Source organism: Macrobrachium rosenbergii, chromosome 52 (assembly GCF_040412425.1).
Source record: "Macrobrachium rosenbergii isolate ZJJX-2024 chromosome 52, ASM4041242v1, whole genome shotgun sequence".
NCBI classification, from domain to species: domain Eukaryota; kingdom Metazoa; phylum Arthropoda; class Malacostraca; order Decapoda; family Palaemonidae; genus Macrobrachium; species Macrobrachium rosenbergii.
Window position 1 is genome coordinate 41,037,505 of NC_089792.1, and position 20,803 is coordinate 41,058,307.

Genomic DNA, 20,803 nt, shown 5'->3' on the forward strand with positions numbered 1-20,803 from the left:
ATTGCAAAAAAGTTCCAAGGAGAGGAATCCAATTCCCTATCGTTTCCTAATCCAATCCAAGTCGCATTTAGCATCACACCTGACTTCCCTCCCCTCAGCCAATTACAGTCTTTCTCTTCTATCCCCCCCTCCCCAACCTGCTCTCTCTCTCTCTCTCTCTCTCTCTCTCTTGTACTTGCAGTTCTTTTACGATATCAGCATATCTTCTCCCATGCCAGGACACAGAGTGTAAGTCTAATTTGTGTCGTAAGCGTGTTTCTATGGTTGGAGATTAAACTTAGATCAGTTTACCTCAAATAAATTTGTTTTGATTTTCTGCCACACACACAGGCATACTCACCCCTCACTTCTCTCTCTCTTGCACACACGTACACTATATATGTGTATACATATATATATATATATATATATATATATATATATATATATATATATATATATATATATATATATATATATATATATATCTCCATATATACATATATATACATATATATATATTAATATATTATATATTATATATATAATGAAAATTTAAGACAAAGGAACATGAAAGGAAAAGTAACAATTCAGTAAAACGAAAGAATATAATATAAATTACAAACAAGTAAAAACACCCAAGCGATAAATGTGTATATCTACACAATATGTATACATTACATGCAATAAAATCTTCAGCCAAAACATCTGCGGAAGTGTCGTGGAAGTATCGTGTAGCCACATTTCCTCTTGGTAGAGAAGAAAGAATTAGAACTGAAGGCGCTTGTAAGGCTTGAATGCACAGTACATCCGAATGAAGATGGCTGACAGTATGGAAAATCGGGAGATACGAGTGATAAGCAATAAAAGAGCAGGCGATGGTGTAGACTCACCTATAGAATGGAATGGTGCAGTAGTAGTTCAGACATCGGCAGCGAGAATAAAGCGTTTATGAAAATGTCAGGGCAATTGCGCTTTACCGTAAAAAAGGCAAAGGGTATTTCGGTAACGATGACGTCCTGCCATGAGTCTTCTGCGTGAGGACGTGAGGCGACAGAAAAGTTTAGTAACTTCAGCATCAATGTTGAAATGCATATTTTAAAATGAAAACGTGCGTCAAAACATCTAAGTACGGTACAGATTTAAATTTATTTAAACACCAAAACAGTCGCTGCACGAATGAAAAGGCAGAACAACGAGCAACTATAAAACAGCTTCAGTCCACATAAAACCAAGACCCAAACAAAAATGACGCAAGAATGACATTCCAACCAGGACAGTCGAAACACGAACAATGAGTATTCACAGCCCGACAACAAAAACAGATTTAAACGCGCTCCTGAACATCAGTGAACACTGAGTGATCAAAGGTACGAGTCTTTTCAAGAGAGAACACAGGGTCACATTCAGAGGCCCATTCCGTCACATTTGAAACATTTACGCGTGAAACAATGTAGCGTTTTAGGAGACTCTTTGCCACCTTAATAATGATCCATAAACCGATATGTCCTCAGGTGTTGCTGCCGAGAGGAAGCTGGAGGGGGAGGGGAGGGGAGGGGAGGGTGGGATGAGAAGAGCAAGGAGGAAAACGAGTGGAATGCTAGGGAGGAGAAGAGAAGGTGAGGGTACCAAAAGAGTATTTGACAGAAGAGGAGAAAAGAAAAGAATGAAACCATAACGCGAGGGGGAAATGTAATTCTTACTCAATCCTTAATCGTCAACAAATAATCGTAACGGCGATGATCATTTCAATGATGATCAGGATGACCAAGTTTGACCTTCAGGTAATGATGATATTAATGACTACATTAAATCTTCGAAGGAAAAAATTTTATATGACTGTCCCTTCAGGGAAATATGTTGCCATACCAAAGTTGCATTACGTGATATTCTCTCTGTCTCTCTCTCTCTCTGTCTGTCTGTCTGTCTGTCTCTCTCTCTCTCTATCACACACACATTTTACACCTTATTGTTTATCTGTTCGTATCTGTAAGAATGTTTTTGTTACTGACAATTTAACCTGCTGGTCTGTAAAACAGCAAGGGCTCTGGTTCTTATAAGAAGCCCGTAAAGGGAATATGGCTGTTATTTACTTTGAAACCCATTAGTTCATATTCAATGAGAAATAATGTTTGTTTTGTCGTTGTTGATAACAGTGTATTAAGCTATTGTCACCCGACCACGGGATCACCTTATGACCAGCCCGTAAAATTGGGAAATGTACAGATATCTTCCAGCTGATTTATTTAGTTTCGGTATTCTAAATATATAATAACAGTCGGTAACAATTAATCCCTCTTCCATCTAATGTTATTTCATCCCCTTGTGTGGGCTGTCTTTATCACTTCTTTTATTCTCAGACTCAGAGAAATAATGTTTGTTTTGTCGTTCCTGAGAAACTTGATAATCAGTGCATATCTCTAATACTTTCAAACCTTTATACTATCTCTTACCTCCTTTTTATATTATAAAACTAGAGGGGATAAAAACAGCGAAATAACATCCCTTGAGCACTCTACATTATTTTACTCAGATATAACTTGACAACACGCCACCATCATTAACTTCACATTTACTTCGTTAGAGGATGATTTCAATTATCTTTCATATGTAACAAGAATGCCACTGTCAAGCAAGACCTTCCATAATATTGGTCTGTGGACGCTGTCAAAATATGTCACAAACGCATCAGAAGGGGAGTTCTAAATTTTATGCACTGCTGTACAAAATTTCTAAAAACAATATTTGATCTGAGTTGCTCCTGCCTTTCCCGAAACCATCTTGCTTATCTCTACGCTTTTTGTCGACTTCCTTTCACCAGCTTTTTGGGAATTAAAATACTGAATATTTTCATGACAACCGATGTACGTGCACATTCATTCATGTCATCTTTCTTTGTGCCTAAGCTTGAAATTTCCAACCCCCAATCTTCAGGATTTTTCACAATTCCATATTCTGCTAAACAGCAGTGGGTATAAACGGTGTCATTTCAACTTTATCTTTCTTATAACTGATTACACATTAAAACCCATGACATGTCCATCTAAACTAGTTGCAGTACATGTTTGAGCATCGTGTGTGTACAGGCCATGTAAATATGTATATACATACAGTATATTGAGCACGGCACATGTATATATATATATATACATATGTATATGTGTAGTATAGTTAAAGATGTATATATATCTAAATTTTATATATATATATATATATATATATATATATATATATATATATATATATATATATGTATATATCGACATATATATAACACAATTACGTGTGAACAGGAATAAATTCTCTTGACTTACATCAGACGAACCTGTGTCTTCATTACAAATGAAAGACCAGAGCACTGCCAACCAGGTGTCACACAAGTCAAAAAAGAAGCTGAACCTGAGTATAACTGTACCCAAGGAATTAATTGCCCAGGTAACTCCTTGTCCCAATTCAGATGGGTACAATTGACCATACTTTCATTCAACGTATTTATGAATTCATGTGTGGCCTGGTTGGTACGAACCCTGGTCTTCAAATGAAAGACCCGGTTCGATCCTTATGTGAGTAAAATATTTATTTGATTCCACACGTGCAGTGATCCAATTGATATTTCTAGTCATATTCAACACAGAACCACGTGCGTGGAATTCAAATGAAATGCTGTCAATTAGATCAATGCTGAGTCGGGAAGTTGGGGAAACACGCTGGTATGCGGAAATAGCCTTGTCCAGGTAATTCCTTTTTGGTACAGTTGTACTCAGGTTCCAACTTCTTTTATGACTTGTGTGGCCTGGCTGACAGTGCCTATCTTTCATTTGAACTGGGGTAGATTCTTGTTCGAGTTAAAAATTTTATTTCTTGTCAAAATTGATTGATATATATTATATATATATGATATATGTCAATTAGATCAATGTGATATGGGAAAACATACTGTATATATTACAGGATGCACAGTTGTATAGGTTCCAACCTATGATATATATGATCTCTGGTGAGTCAGAAATTTATAAATATCTACATAATGTATATATACTGTATATAATACACATATAATATATATTATATATATACAGATATATATATATATGTATATATATATATATAAGGAGAGTATACATATATATATATATATATATTTATTTATAAATATCTGAATTTTTATCATATCACTGACATTTATTTTACACACAAAACTTGTTATAAATGTTATTTGATATCCAATTCACTTCTATTTTAGATATAATACCGAAGTGAAATCAGAGTAGTTTGTCATTTCCAGGACTGATCCACCGTACAGCGAGAACCGAAGACCTCAGCAAGAAACGACCTAGTAGTCAGAAGCGTCACTGAAGTCTTTGGTTCTCGCTGTTCGGTGGCCGAGTCCACCAGGTGACGTACCATTTATCAGTTATAATACTCCCTTCGGTATTATTTCCGAGATAGAGCGAACTGGTTATCAAATGACATTTTTAGCTTACTGTTTGTACGTATGTAAATAAATATCATTATATATATATATATATATGTTATATATATATATATATATATATATATATATATATATATATATATATATATATATATAATATATATATATATGTATATATCTTCTTTTAACGTTTTTCTCATTTGTATGGGGTAATGATGCTTAATTATATTATAATATATATATATATATATATATATATATATATATATATATATATATATATATATATATATATATATACTGTATATATATGTACGTGTGATATGCTTCATCTGAGTATATGGTATGCTTTGTTTTGTGTCTAGTTGAAATGATCTTTTTTTTTTAAGATTCTTGGAGCAAACTTCATCTCAGAATACTATGAACATCAGGGAATAATACATACATACATATATACATATTACATACATACATACAAATGTATATACATATATACATAATATATATATTGGCAGCAACCAAAAAATTACAAGCGTGGAGGTGTCTTGATGATCCATAAATATCCCATATTCTCGACAACATGTAAATGGCAATACAGGTGTTACTCTGACATTTAAATAAGGTTAAGGTTATTGAAAGTGCCCCTAAAGTGGCATCCCCTCCCAAGTTTGCTACATCTGGATCGAGTTCGAGGCCGGGCAGAATTAGGACAGAAACTGGTTGGACAGAGTAAATACAGTCCAAAGGTCAAAGCTTGAAGAGCTAAAACTAAAAACATGAATGACAACAGACAAAAGCACGGCCATCTCCCAACGACCAACCTTTAAGAGGTTCACACTGATTATAATCCTAATAACATTTGCGGTAAGTCTGGCCTGTTTAACACGTACCTAAGAAAATATTTAATGATCAGAAAAGCAGCAGTTATCATACAAACATGTCGCCAGCGCAGACGAGATATAAATTTCATCCCATAGTTCCAAGTAAAACATTGAAAATATAAATAAAACTGTAAGTAAACAAAAAAATAAGTAGGAGACGAAATTAATCAAACGAACTGATAATCACATGCTTGTGAAAATTGCAATCTAAAATCACTCTTACCACGTGTGCATTTTCTCCTGAAATTTGTATCAAATACAAAAGATTATGCATGAAACTTATTTTGTTTTCCAGCGCTACAAAACGAGTAATCCAGTCAGACCTGTCTAATCTACCGTACTTTCAGACGAGAATATTATGGATTATGCAACATTACAGCGCCATACGTGAGCAGATGATAGCGTGGTTATAGTGGGATGGATTTGGAAGAGGATGGGAGGGAATGTGGGAGGGGAAAAGGAGGGAATAGGTGCGCTGAGGGGGGGAGAAGAGGGGAGTGGAGGAAGGAAAGGAGCCTAGTCCCAATGAGACGCGGTCGTGTGGTTGCCATGGTAACGGGTCGTCGGAGTTCCTACACTGTAACACATGCCGACACATTGCTCCAGGTAAAATAGAGCCACACCCAAAGTAGAAAACTTTGTGTTTCTCCTCTCTCTCTCTCTCTCTCTCTCTCTCTCTCTCTCTCACATAGATATCATAGTATAATTTTTTTTTCTCTCTCTCTCTCCAAATGGCCACACATTTATACATGGTCATCGTACAAAAACAATAACAAAAGAAATTACGCAGTTTGCTTCAGTAGCACATATCACTGTATATTATTTGATTCTTGAACTTATAAATTCAACATTTTAGTAATTCTGAACAACACATCACACTTACCCAGCACAAGTTAGTAAATTTTATATCCTTAAAAATAATAACAACTAATACTTGTTTTTGTGTTAATCAAACCAAATATTTTCATATTTGCATCCTTAACAAGCTTTAATACAAAGTAATAAGGAAAATGCATAATTTAGATCATTTGTAACAGGCAAATTTTTCGCTATATATTCCAGATCTCTCTTTAAAAACTTCTTTCTGCTGTATTAATATGAAGAAATTTTAATTTTCACTGCTACAAAATCATCGAAGTGCGCGCACAAATTTCATCTAATTAGACGGCTATTTCATATTAACCACCAACATGCGAAACATACCACCCAGTGTGTTGTTTTCATAATGAACATTAAAGAAAACATTACGTCAACAGATGAAAAACGTTCTCCTTTTTTTTTGGTACAGAAAGTCAAATGTTCCTTTTCAATACCGTCTCACAATTTGTAAAACACCTTTCGGTTGTATCTTTTATGCCATTTGCGAATTTCACAAAAACCTAAGGTTTGTGGAAGATTATGAATACTCATTTACAACGTGCACAGCACAAGTAAGCTATTCTCGGAATTTATAGAAGAAAAAAAAAAAACTTAGGTCTTTGGTCCCAAAAATTTCATGGGCCCTTCTCAAAGCGTGCAGCTCCGGGTGATAAATATGAAAGACACAAACAATAATGCACTGTTGTTTTCCCAGCATTCTAAAATCGCATATTTAAGGTAAAAAAAAAATCATTTTATATAAACTTTAACGCGTTAAACGAAGAAAAGAAGAAGAAGAAGAAGAAGTATAATATTCCTGAGAAAATTACAAAAACAATCACCACAGCTTCAATAAAAATCATGTATATCGCAAGAAAAAGATTAAAAAATGTATCCTCTAAGAAGAGGCAATAAACAGCCTCCGCGAGAATTAAAATAGCAAGCCTATTTTCACACATGGGGTCTATAAAAACGAGTTGAATATATATCCCAAGCGACCCCCCTTCATTTTTGCCTATCATTTACAAGGAGTGCATATATATATATATATATATATATATATAAATATATAATATAGAAATCATCAACACATAATCACGTGGAAAATGAAATAAATTTTCAAATGGTCGTGAATAGCCAGGTGGGGTGATAAATACGGAACCTCGAGAGCACCGTTTCAGCGATATACCTGCTAATTATCAGCGAAAGACAGCAATTTATTCATAACAAGAATGCACTGTTGTTTTTCCAGCATTCTAAAATCGGGATCGAACATTTACCACTGGGTGTAAAAAAAATAATTTACATAAATTTTCTGTTTTTAACTGTTTGGACTAATAATCGAATATCTGAGAAATGACAAACAGTACAAAACAACTGGAACAGCCACAGCTTCAATAAAATCATGGTATATTGTAAGCAGCTAATGCATACAAAGATTAAAAACGCCCGTGGTAATTCCTTTGGGGCAGTTCCTCAGGTTACTTCTTTAGAAGCGGCTCCAGTGGTTAACGCCTCTTGCTTTCCACCTGAGAGACCTGTTCGATCCTGAAGTCAGCGTTCCACACGTGATTGCGTGTTGATGGAATTAAAATAATTGAATGAAATGTTGTCTATTGGGTCATTGCTGAGTCGGGAAGTTGGGGAAACTTCATGGTATGCAGCAGTTAGCTTGCCCAGGTAATTCCTTTGGGGCAGTTGCTCAGTTCCGACTCTTTAGACTTTGCTGGCCCCAGTAACGCCCTTGTTGAGAGATCGATATCAGAAATTTATTTCTGTTCCACACGTGATTGTGTGTTGATGATTTAATCTTATTCACCAGAAGGGATAATTCGAATGAAATGTTGTCTATTGGGTCATTGCTGAGTCGGTAGTTGGGGAAAACTCGCTGGTATGCAAGCAGTTAGTTTAGGTAATTCCTGGGGCAGTTGCTCAGGTTCCGACTTCTTTTAGACTTGTATGGCCCAGTGGTTAAGCCCTGCTTTCCACCTGAGACCTGGTTCGATCCTGACGTGAGTCAGAAATTTTATATATATATATATATATATATATATATATATATATATATATATATATATATATAAATATAAATATATATAAATATATATATATATAAATATTACATATATATATATATATATATATATTATATATATATGTATATATATTATATATATATATATATATATATATATATATATATATATATATATATATAATTATATAATTATCACCCTAACAGCTTTTTTTCATGCCATTTTTGCTGGCCTTAACTTCCCGCACGTATCCCAATGACGCGTGCAAAGCCACACTTCCGATATTTAATCTGTGGAAATCAAGAATCTGAACGTTGATGAATTGGGTTACTATTTTTGACCAATTACTTCCAAGTTTTGGAATATTTCATACGTCATTTGTCATGTGTTATTAGAAGGTCTTGGCTGGTGAAATATGTGCCTCAGTAAAAGAATTTTCAAAGCAAAAAATAGTTAATATGATATTAAAAAATAGTTAATATGATATTTTAATAAGAGAACAGTTTACAAAGAAAGACGTTAAAACGGCATTTACAATTTGATGGATGAAAAGTTATGACGAAAGACATCGAGAACGATGACGTTTCCTACGAAAACAAAATTCAATGATGGGGTTACCGAGTCAGCAGGAAGAGTTTGTACATACTCTCTCGAAGGAAGAACAAAAGAAAAATGAAAATAATGATGAACCCACGCCACTCTCAACACGCTGCGCAGATCATTTCTATCTTGCAGACACTCGCGCATACTAGATCCTAAGACCGCTTCATTGCTACTGTACATCCTACCAAGCCAACATCTCGAAGCCCTTATCGTCCTCCCTCCACAAAACTTCTAAGCTACAAAAATCAACCTATTAGTATTTATCGGCACACACATGACCAAACTATTATACACTTACACTGGATTTTCTCATCCTTTCGGCATTTCTTACTCTTAATTTGTCTTATAAACCATTCACTTCAGCAGCCTAGACATTGTTTCTTTCTTTCATTCTTAGGTTTGTTTCCGTGAAGGAGAGTTAGCTCAAACATCAGTTCCATAACCAGGCAAAAATTACGTTCAGATTGTATTTTGTATGAGGCTGCATTGGAAAGAGGCACGCAGGGGTTTAGAGTGAGACTTGTTTTATTTCAGAAACTTACCTCTTTTGACCGAGAATGCAGACGAAAAACTAGTTACAGGTAAATGACCGGGCTTGGGGATGGGAAACTAGGGACAGATAAATCTAGAGACAGGTAAACTTGTGACGACCATGGGTAGCTTCATGATTAGCTATCGAAGCTGGTAGCTAAACCAGATTTCGGCAGCAAAGCTTGCGAAGCTTAACAGGGCTCAACCCTCAAAAGTTAAAAATGAAAATGATATATTTGATATGAATTTATTATAAATGATTATATGTTGCTTTGTATAAATTACAAATATACGTTTTAAAAATAACTTATAATAAAATATGCAACTGTTGCACAACCTTACTACACATGCCTTTCAGGTTGCTAGAGAATAAAATACTCTAACAATGAAATTGAATTTTACATTTGCAGATACAAGACATAAAATAGCCAAACATTCCCCATCTTTATTATGTAGGTGCTTTTCAGGATGTTTGTAAGATACCTGTTTGCTATTTACAAGCAATGATTTTGTTACAGATCGAGTTTTTATGGAGATGGGACTTGACATTTTGTCGAATTCCGGGTAAGCAGGCTTTTGGCCAGTCCTCTTGTGGCTGAGTTGCAACTTGAATGCTTTTTTCTTGCGTTCGAGAACGAGGAAGGGGCCCCTTTAAGGGGCCATTAGTGGAGGCTTAAGGGTGTTGTTTTGAACGAAGCAACATGTGTGGGGCCTTCTCAGTGAGTACTGCTTCTTCGTGTCCTGTATATTTGTATGAAAGGGAGGTACCTTCTGATGATCCTGCAAAGTTGTGAGAGCTCTTCTTAGGTTGGACATCGGTTTCAGGGGAAGGAAAACTCATCTGAAACACAAAGCATTTTGCCAGATACCATTTTTGGTGTTTCTTATTTCTGGATCTGTGCTGCAGGGGATGACCCAGGGTAGTTGTGACTTCCTGTCCAAGCCACTGCATCTGGCAATAAGTGCAGCGAGTGGTGGGTTCTTTCTGGCATGCTGTTGGTGGTGGGTATTGTAGGCAGTGATATTGTGGATTCTTGGCCAGGGCAGTCCATATCAGAGACGAAGGCTGGTTCTCAATCAGAGGTTATATTGTCAGGTATATCAAAGCAGCTGACTGTGCCATTGGCTAGCATATAAGGCTGCTCCTTATATTGGCATTGCTTCTGGCCATTTGCAGAGCATTTAACAGCCATGAAGATATATCTTGCGCTGTTGGATGGTAGTACTGTACCACCTATTGATGTAGAGGCGACTGAAATGACATCAAGGTTATGGAAATTCACTGATCCCCGGATTATATGTGGCAGTTTATTTTGCTTATTTGGCACCCAAGGCATAGTTGGGTCAACGTTTTCACATTCTTTTTGGCTCTATGTCAGATAAATTTTTATTTGACCAGTTCAACTGTTATCTCCCCAAAGGGGTGAGAAGAGACCATGGATAAGATTTAATACTGTGCTCTGAAAAATGGCTGACACAAGAGGGAAAGGGAGGCCTGTGATTGTGTCACAAAGGATGGTATGTCCTGTATTGCCAAACAGGACACTGTAAGGATAGTATTGAGTGACATAATGGCTGGGTGTTGTCTATATTTATTGGTGGTTCCTTTGAATGCATACAGAATCTTCAGTTGTTATTATTGTTGAGCCGCAAAGTAGTTTCTACACAGACAGGGCAAAAACAGAGATTATGTTTGGACATCTGTGCTGGATGAGACAAAACAGATGGCGATTGTGAGAGACATAAACGCAATGATAAAACATATCAATGGAAAGGCCAGGAAATTCACATGGCCAACTGCATGAGATTCGAGACAGATTAATGAATACACGTAATAGCATAATATATGTGAAATGACAGACATTTGGAATCCTTTACAAACAGAGACATACTATTACAGTTTGATACAGAAGATTCGTGGAAACATTATGAGTGCATGATTGGAATGCTTGCATGGCAATGCAAGTAGTGGTGATTATACATAAATCGAGACAACAATGGTTAGGAGAAACAGACAAACATTGTATGGTAGTTGCATTCCTTGAGAGAGAGAAAGCGGATGCTTTTTGTCTTGTTTCCTCCGATGGATGATGCACACACACGCCCGAGAGACCGCCAAATGCAGTCTCTTGCGGGGAGGCGGCGAAGGGTTTGTTGGCATGTGGGTCGTCATCTGGGTCTGACATCTGCCATCGGCTCCTTCGGGTCACCCGGGGTCACCAGTGTACTGGAGTGACATACTGGATGGTGTTGTCTAGTTTATTGGTGGTTCTTACTGAATTCATGTACAGAATCTTCTGAAGTTAAAGATATTGCGCGTGTCAAGAAAAGTAGTTTCTACACACAGACAGGGCAAAAACAGAGATTATGTTTTGGACATCTGTGCTTGTAGACAGACAAATAGATGGTGATTGTGAGAGACATAATAAACGTACAATGATAAAACATATATTAATGGAAAGGCCAGGAAATTCCACATATAGCCAATTGCATGAGATTCGAGACAGATTAATGAATACAATGCAGAAAGCATAATATATGTGAAATGGCTTAGACGTTAGGCATTCACAACAGTAACATACATACAGTTTGATACAGAGGATTTTGGTGGAACATTATGAGTACATGATTGGAATGCTTATGGCAATGCAAGTAGTGGTGACTGTACATAAATCGAGACAACAATGGTTAGGGAGAAACAGACAGAAACATTGTATGGTAGAAGCTATGTCTTTTGAGAGAGAAAGCAGATGCTTTTTGTCTTGTTTCGCCGATGGATGACGACACACACATGTGCCCAAGAGACCACCAAATGCGGTCTCTTGCAATAGGCCAATTGCATGAAATTCGAGACAGATTAATGAATACACGCTACAATGCAGTAGCATAATATATGTGAATGGCGAGATGTTTGGCATCTTCACAAACAGAAACATACATACAGTTTGATACAGAAGATTCGGTGAACATTATGAGCAACATGATTGGAATGCTTGCATGGCAATGCAAGTAGTGGTGATTGTACTGTACATAAATCGAGACAACAATGGCTAGAGAAATAGACAAATATTGTATGGTAGAAGCTGCATTCCTGAGAGAGAGAGAAAGTGGAAGCTTTTTGTTTGTTTTCTCCGATGGATGACGCACACACGCAGTGCCTGAAAGACTGCAAATGCTGTCTCTACAACATCTTCCCACCAAAAATATGTTATGGAAATGTGACAGGCTCTGATTTCAGGTGCAGAGTTGGGTATCAGCAAGTTCATTGTATTTTAATCCCAACTGAACTGCACTGATTTATATTTTGGCTAGTGTATCGGCCAGCCAACGGATTGTTCCTGCTGAGGATAAATTGTATGGTGCTCCCAAATTTAGTGACATCTGAGAGCTGACATTGTTACTTCCACACAGCTGAGTATAGTTTTCTACTGAAGGAGCCAAGGGGTTGAGCTTCCCAATGACTGCCTGTTCAAACGTGGCACTCATGGCAATGTTGCTGGCATCTGTGATTAGTGCGAGTTTGGCTCATGGACTGGTGAATGCCAAGATCTGTTGCTGTTGCATAGGCATCCTTGGTGGCTTGAAGGAGTCTCATTAGGCAGGGCACTAAGGGAGTGTTTGTGCTCCATTTGTGTGCCGAGTTGCCTGTAGTCTACAAGGGGAAGCCAGGATCTGTGTTTTCTTCACCATATGGAGCAGGAAGGCATAAGACCTGGACACCTTTGTGGTGGTATGTCTTTTTCTGGGTCAGCAAAATTTTGAGTACTGACGGCTCATCCTGCTTGGTAGTATACTGCCCATGTAGGAACCTAAGAGCTTACTCAAGTTCTAGCTTGAAGATATTTGGAAACTCCTGCTGTGGGGTTCACCAAAGATGAACACTGTTTGGGGCCAGTGGTGAGTGGTGCCATCAGGAAGGATACAAGGACCAAATGGTGGAAATGAGCAGCATCTGTCAACAGGCCAAAGTGTTCAAGGAAACTGGCACCAAGCAATGGAGTCTAGACATAAGCAACAATGAACTCCCATTGGTATTTCTTCACTAGTAGGAGGAGGATGAAAGCTAAAGATCTGGTGGCTGTATGATGGTATGTGGATAAATTGAGGCTGCTGTCCAGGGGTTTCAACCTGTCTTTTGTCAATGTGGAAAAGACCAACTTCAAGACACCATCGTCTGCTAGGAATTTCCTGCCCTTAGGTTGTAGCAGCCACTGTTACATTCTTTTTCCTCCAGATGCAGCTGGGGCACAGTTCTTGGTGGCTTTTCTGAGCATGTGATGGTATGCATAGGTGACATCTGAGTGTGGATGATGTTTCTGCTGTGGCTTGTAAAGACACTTCTGCATGGTGCTAGCTTGGTTTTCATCACCTTGGTCTTGGTCTTTCTTGGTTTTGCAATTGCTGTGGGTAGTATATTGCAAGGCCTTGGGGATCTCCAGCAACTAATATGCCTTCTTAGGGAGGTCGGCCATCAATATGCCCTCTACATTGGGGAGAGTGGCTCAGATGTTGGTTGGGAGGTAACCAAGTCAAAATTCTCTTGCCAGGTCAACTTCTTGCATTTCCCACTAGCGTTGCATTACAGAAGCATTAAAAGGGACTTGAGTTCATCCCAGACTGCTCTTGCCACTGTGTTCCCCAGCACAGTGTTCAGCAGGTTAAGGCCCATTGGGCATGGGCAGGTAGGGACAAGGAGACACTGGTTGCCAGGAATTTGTGAAGGTCTTCTCAAGATATTCTTTAGCCCTGTGCACTGAACAAATATGCAATCCTGGGAGAAAAGGGCATCTAGAATGAATCTACTATGTGGTCAGCCTTCTTTGTGCAACTCATTCTGTTGTGCAGGCAGAATAGTATGTTCTCCCTTTGGAAACTGACATATGGTTCTGTTGTTCAGAACAGACAGATGGAGGTTGACAGCATTTGTAAAAAGGGTGTTCATCCATGGACATCCTGTGTGTCTTTCCTTAAAAAGATTTTGTTCTTAACAGTTCATCATTGTGTCCTTGGGGAATGAAGCCAAAACTGGCTTTGTTGGCAAATGAGCATCATGATGGTTTATGTAAACACTATGCTGAGCCTAGCAGGCTAGCATTCAAGTTTAGGTTAGGCTCTCAAGGGAGAGCATAACCAAACTTTGAATGCAGTGCTAAGCCTGTTAGTGATTTTTTGTAAAGGTAGGCATGGCTGTTAATTGCTTGGACTCTGGGCCTGATGGGTAACCAGATAGAGCTCTTTTGTGTTGGAGTGATAAACTGACGCCATTGCCTCCATCTGAAAGAGTACTAAATGGAGATAGCAGTTTAGAAGGCTATGTCAATGATGGGTCTCCAATACCCTTTGGTTTTGGGGACTACAAATAACTAGCTGCAGAAACAGCAAAGTTTCCTCATTCAAGGACTGAGCTCATCTCATTGTCCAATGTAAGGCATTCCTATGATCCCCATGCATAAGTTTCAACCAATCAGCTTGGAAGTCAATTGGGACTTGCCTACAAAAATAAACCAGTGTTAATATTCTTTCAAACCTATCACAAGCCATGAGTGCACACAAATCTCTTCCCAGCAAGTTTATATTTCTAGAAGCATGCCCCCACAGGGTACTGACTAGAGCATCGGTGAAGAAGTGTCATCTTAGCTATCACTAAAGGGAGACTTCTCCCTGGACCTTCCCCTTGCCCCTTTACCTGAACAAAATGGGACACACTGAGACTTAACAGTTTCAGATCTAGTTTTGGTGGTTGGACAGCTGCACACTCCTGGTATATGGAGATGGAGACTTTTGCTAGTCTCAGTGAATGCAGTTGCCAGAAGAATATTGAGTAAGCTGAGCTACTTGGCAACATCATCACAGCCTGATTACTATCTCTTACCCAAAGAGCGCCTCATGTCCAAGGAGAGGACCTTGTCCAAAAACACCTCTTAATTCTTAGGGTGATTTTCTAAATTCAAAATGTTACAAATCCATGAAAATTCTTCATTAAAAGAAGCTTTGCTCGTTGGTGCGTAACGCAATCCTCATCACTGTCAGTTTAACTAAAATTTCTCTGAGATCCATATCAAATTTTGCCCTCTTGCAGAAATTTCATCAGCAATTCTTAGGGAGCAAATTGGGAACTTCTCATTGAGAGCAGCTGTAATTCCAGTGTTTGTGGAAAACAAGGCATTATCTCTTTTACGAAAGAAATGGAAGAAGGCACACCTTGAACAACAGTAACAGCAGTGGGTAAACCCACATGAGGTGCCACCTCTCCTAACGAGGTTAACTATTCATACTAATATCAATTCTTTCAATTATTAGGAAACACTCAATTTAAAACCTAGCAAAGTACGCTATTTTTTTTTAGAGATACTGACAGGGAAAATTTCCAACAACTGCAGTTCACGGGGCCAAATTGATGTGGGATATCAAAATGCTATGAACTGCATAGATCTTTTATTCACTCATTTACATGGAGAGTAATAAATATGGGGGAAGTATTGTGTTTAGTTCTCATAGCTCATGAAAATCACTCTCAAATTCACAATTTAGTTCAATTTTCTTTAGTATCATGCACAGATGTCATCAATTCCTTGACGTACTACATGGTTTTTTCTCACCAGATAACGCTGTCAGACTTATCTTTGGTAATTTTTTACTCAAAGTTACAGCTACAAAACCAAATATTTATTCAAATCACATTTTGTTTACTTGATTCCATCTCAATGTGTATATTTATTGTACATGATATTATGTTCGCATTTCATCATACATAAAATAGTGATGATATTCTCAAGTGTTGGTAGTGAGATGGAGCCTCATAGTTGCCTGACTGTTGGCTGCCTTATCTCATAGCAAATATGGTGGTGATTGAGATATACAATACATTATATACATATATATATATATATATATATATATATATATATATATATATATATATATATATATATATATATATATATATATATATACATATATATATATATATATATATATATATATATATATATATATATATATATATATATATATATATATATATATATATATATATATAATATATATATATATATAAAATATATAATATATATATATATATATAGAGAGAGAGAGAGAGAGAGAGAGAGAGAGAGAGAGAGAGAGAGAGAGAGAGAGAGCAGAGAGAGAGATTATATTGTAAAATGTCAAAAACAAGTGACCAAAATATCAAAAGTTATATCCAGCATTTTGCTTGTCAACACATACACATATTATATATATATATATATATATATATATATATATATATATATATATATATATATATATATATATATCATTATTCCTTTTTAAAGAGCGGCTCTAGAGGGTGTTAGTTTAATGGTTAACATCAAGTCTTTAGGGATGAGGTTGCCAGCCAAATGACATTCTCCAATTTGGATGTGACCCACTAAATAGAAAGTTCCTAATTCACTGTTTAGGTCAACAAAGGCCCAATGGATTTTCAGATGAGCTTAAATTGTTTCCCCTGGGTATAGGATCGATCTCCTGACTTTCGTTGCTGAGGTAACAAATAAAGATTAAGGCTTAAAACTCTGGTGAGAAAATAAAAGGGGTTATCTTTTTCAAGCGAATACAAATGGAAACTTTATCAAAAGTAATAAAAATATATATAAATACTGTCAACTTCCCAATATATACTCCAACAAAATATACAAATCAAGGAAAAAAGTTATTACCAAAATTTGGGAATAATGCTAAACTCCAAACTGCCTTTAACAACACCTTAAAATTTCTTCTTCTCAACGAGGATCCTTACTGGTCAACAAAATACGGTTTGGAAAATAAGTTAAATACGTTCATCATCTGTAAAACACAAATTGTTTTAGTGAACCTCCACGAGCTGTAATTTACAAACAGTCCTCTTTGAGAAACAACTGCCACCCTTATTACTAAGAAACAAGATCTCAATTAAGGTGCTTCCACGACAATTAGTTTAGAGTGACAATTTTCTTGACAGACGCTGTGCACTTGGGACGTCGGCCACAACTATGGTTCTATAGAACTGTCTCATTACCGTTGCTGTCCTATTAACAAACCTCTCTCCCTCTTTCTCTCTCAGACAATTATACACATATTTTGTATATTTCTTGACCGCAGCCGTCGTTCCAGGAAAAGAGAGAGAGAGAGAGAGAGAGAGAGAGAGAGAGAGAGAGAGAGAGAGAGAGAGAGAGAGAGACGATAAAAGCCCCTAATGATTGTCCTCAAAAGAATTCATTCATATTTAATGCTGCCTTTGTAAGAATGCTTCCTCCTATCCCCTCTAACCAAGGAACCCAAATTATTCTTGTCTAAAGAAATATTATTGCAAGGAAATAAAAAAAAAATGCTGTAAAATCGGACGATCAAATTAAATACCGGTACGCTCTCAGTCAAAGTTGCTGTGCGTCACCAAAAACGGGTAATTGAATAAGAAATATCGAGTCAAAAACCATTAAAATCTCTAGGCAGTAAGCACTTGCAGTTTTAGAAATAAAACATATGGCCACTTTTCATGATCTAATCTAACGCTGTTCATGGACTGTAACGGCAAAATTTTAGCCATGGAAAAGCTCATACTCGCTGAAAATGTTTCAGCTAAAAAGGTTGCCATATGCTTCAAAATGTTCACTCTTTACACAAGTATGAAATGCAGAATCGTTACCACAGCAGAATCTGATAATTCAAAGAACACAGAGACAAATTAAAAGTTAAGGGAATAAATTATGGGAATAATACAAGTCAGCAAGTTAAAATCCCAGACGAATATTTCAATTAATATCAAAAATGAGATGTAATAAAATCAGTAGCATCTTTTACGTATCTTCCATCGCTTCCCCGCTAAAACCAATAACATACAAACGACTTAGTTCGCATATACCGTACTTCATATTCCTCTATCCCAGGACCTGCTCTATCCTAACTTAGTTGTTGGTCACATCTTCCCGGTAAAGGTCAGGGCCTTTCCCATCAGTCAAAGTTGTTGTTGTGGTTCCCAGACTCTGTTATGCCAGGAAGCCTGCACGCAAAGCAAGAAGGACACCACGCTTACTGGATCTGACCATAACTGTGTGGTAGTGTGGATGTTGTGTTGTTGTCTAAGGGCTGCCAAGTTAGGGCAATCTACTAAGAGATGTGTAATTGTGTGGGGACTAACTTGGCAGAGTGGACATATGTCTGTTTGGGTGTTGTCTATGCGGTGTTTGTAGGTGTTTAGTGATTGGTGATGACCACAGCGAAGTCGAGTCAGGTGTACTCTCTCCAATCTTGAGAGCTGTGTTTCTGTACTGCTTATGTTGGGTGGGGGTGCCGAGTATTTTGTTGTTGGGAAGGTTATTAAGTGCTTGTCTGGTGAGGTGAGTATGGATGTGCTTTTTGTTTTGTGTGCTGTTTGTGGGTGGTGGTATAGAATTCAAGATATTTGTATAGTGTCTGTGTGGTGTATTCGCTATTTGCCTGTGTGTTGGAGGGTGGTCGTGAAGGTAATAGCATGGGCTGTTTGTGTTGTTTATGACCGATGCCAAGAATTGTGTGCCTCTCATGTCTAAGTGTTGCCTGATGGTGAGAATCTTGGTTTCGGCGTGTAAGTGTTCTATTGGTGTGGATTGTGTACTGCCAAGGATGATTCTCAGAGCTGTGTTTTGTATTATTTGTAGTTTGTTTAGTTGTGTGTTGGATATGGCAGGGTGCCAGGCTGGGCTGGCGTAGTTTATTATGGAGCGGATGTATTGTTTGTATACTGTGATGAGCGTTTCTTTTTGTTGTCCAAATGTTGTGCCTGTTAGTGATCTTAGTGCATTTAGTCTAGGTCTGCATTTCTTGATGATGTTACTGACATGTGGAGCAAATGACACTGAAGTGTTGTATGTGACTCCTAGGATTTTTGTTTGTGTGTGTGTGGAATTGTGGTGTTGTTCAGCGTTGCTGTGGGTCTGTACTGATGTTCTTTGTTGTGACTAGTGAGTAGTGTACTTGTGGATTTTGTTGGTGCTACCTGTAATCTGTTTTGTGTGAGCCAGTTTTCAAGTTGTGTTATGTAAGTCTGTACTTGTGTGGAGCATACGTTTTTGTCTGCATGTATTGATATGATTGTTAGATCGTCTGCATATGAGGAGATGTATATGTTGTTAGGTGGTGTTGGTATGTCATGCATGAATAGGTTAAAAAGTGTTGGGCTTAGGACGGAGCCTTGTGGGACACCGTTCGGGAAGTTTCTGATTTTGGATGACTCACCATTGTAGTGTACAAATGCTTGTCTGTCTGTTAAGTAATTGGCGAGCCAGCGTTTGGTGTTGTTGTGTAGTGTGGTGTTGTAAACTTTGTTGATGAGAAGTGGTCTAGAGATGGCGTCAAAGGCTTTACTTATGTCTATTGTGATTAGCAGTGTTCTTTGTGGTGGGCGTCTGGAGTTAATGCCATCTTGTATTTTTTGTGTAAGGTTGGTGAGTAGTGTTGTTGTGGAGTGGTGTGGTCTGTAGCCATGTTGAGTGGGTGACAGTGGTATGTGTGGTGTGGTTTTGTGTAAGATGAGGCGTTCTACTACTTTTGATGGTGTGCAGAGTAAAGTTATAGGTCTGTATGAAGCTGCTTGTGTAGGTGTTTTGTTTGGTTTTAGAAGTGCTATTATTTTCCCCAGTTTCCAAATGTGTGGTATAATGCAGTGTGCGTATGAATAATTGGCTATGTTTGTCAGTGTTTGTGTGCCATGGGGACCTAGATGTTTTAAATGAATGTTTGAAATGTTATCGATGCCCATGGCTGCAGAGTTTTTAAGTTGTTTAATGATTCTAGCAGTGTCTTCTGTTGTGGCTAGTATTACTGTGTAATCTAATGGGAACTGTTGTTTGCGTCTGTAGATGTGTCTGTCTTCTTTGTATTTGCGTAGGTGGCTGATTTTTGCGTAGTGGTTTATTAAGATGTTGGCTTGTTGTTTTGCGTGAAGGGATCTTGTCAGATGTGGTGATTGAGGCGTGACTTTGAGTGTTCCCACTGTTTGAATTGATGAGACTGTTGATAGTTTTGTGTAGTTTGGATGGGTTGGTTCTGTAGTCTAGTGTACCTTGAAAAGTTTGCCAGTTCTCTGTCTGTTTTTGAGTTAATTTGGTGTTTATTTCTGTGTTTAAATCATGTATGCGATTTGTTGTGATTTGTGTGTGTGGGGTTGGTGTATTTCTTAAATTGTTTCGTTCTGTTATGAGTCTGTTTATGTCAGGCGTGAAGTTTGGGTTGTAGTGTTTTCTGTTGCCTTTAGGAACGTTACTTTTGTCTGCATTGTTTATTATGTCGTTGAATTGTATTGTTGTGTTGTTTAGTGTCTGTGATGATGTTATGTGTGTGTGGTTTAACTCCTGGAAATGAGCCTCAGTGGTTTCCAAGTACTCATCCCAAGTAGTTAGGGATGGTGTGTCTTGTATGTGAGAAAGTGTCATGTGTGGTTCGGAGTGTTATTAAAATAGGAAGGTGGTCTGATGATAGGTCTG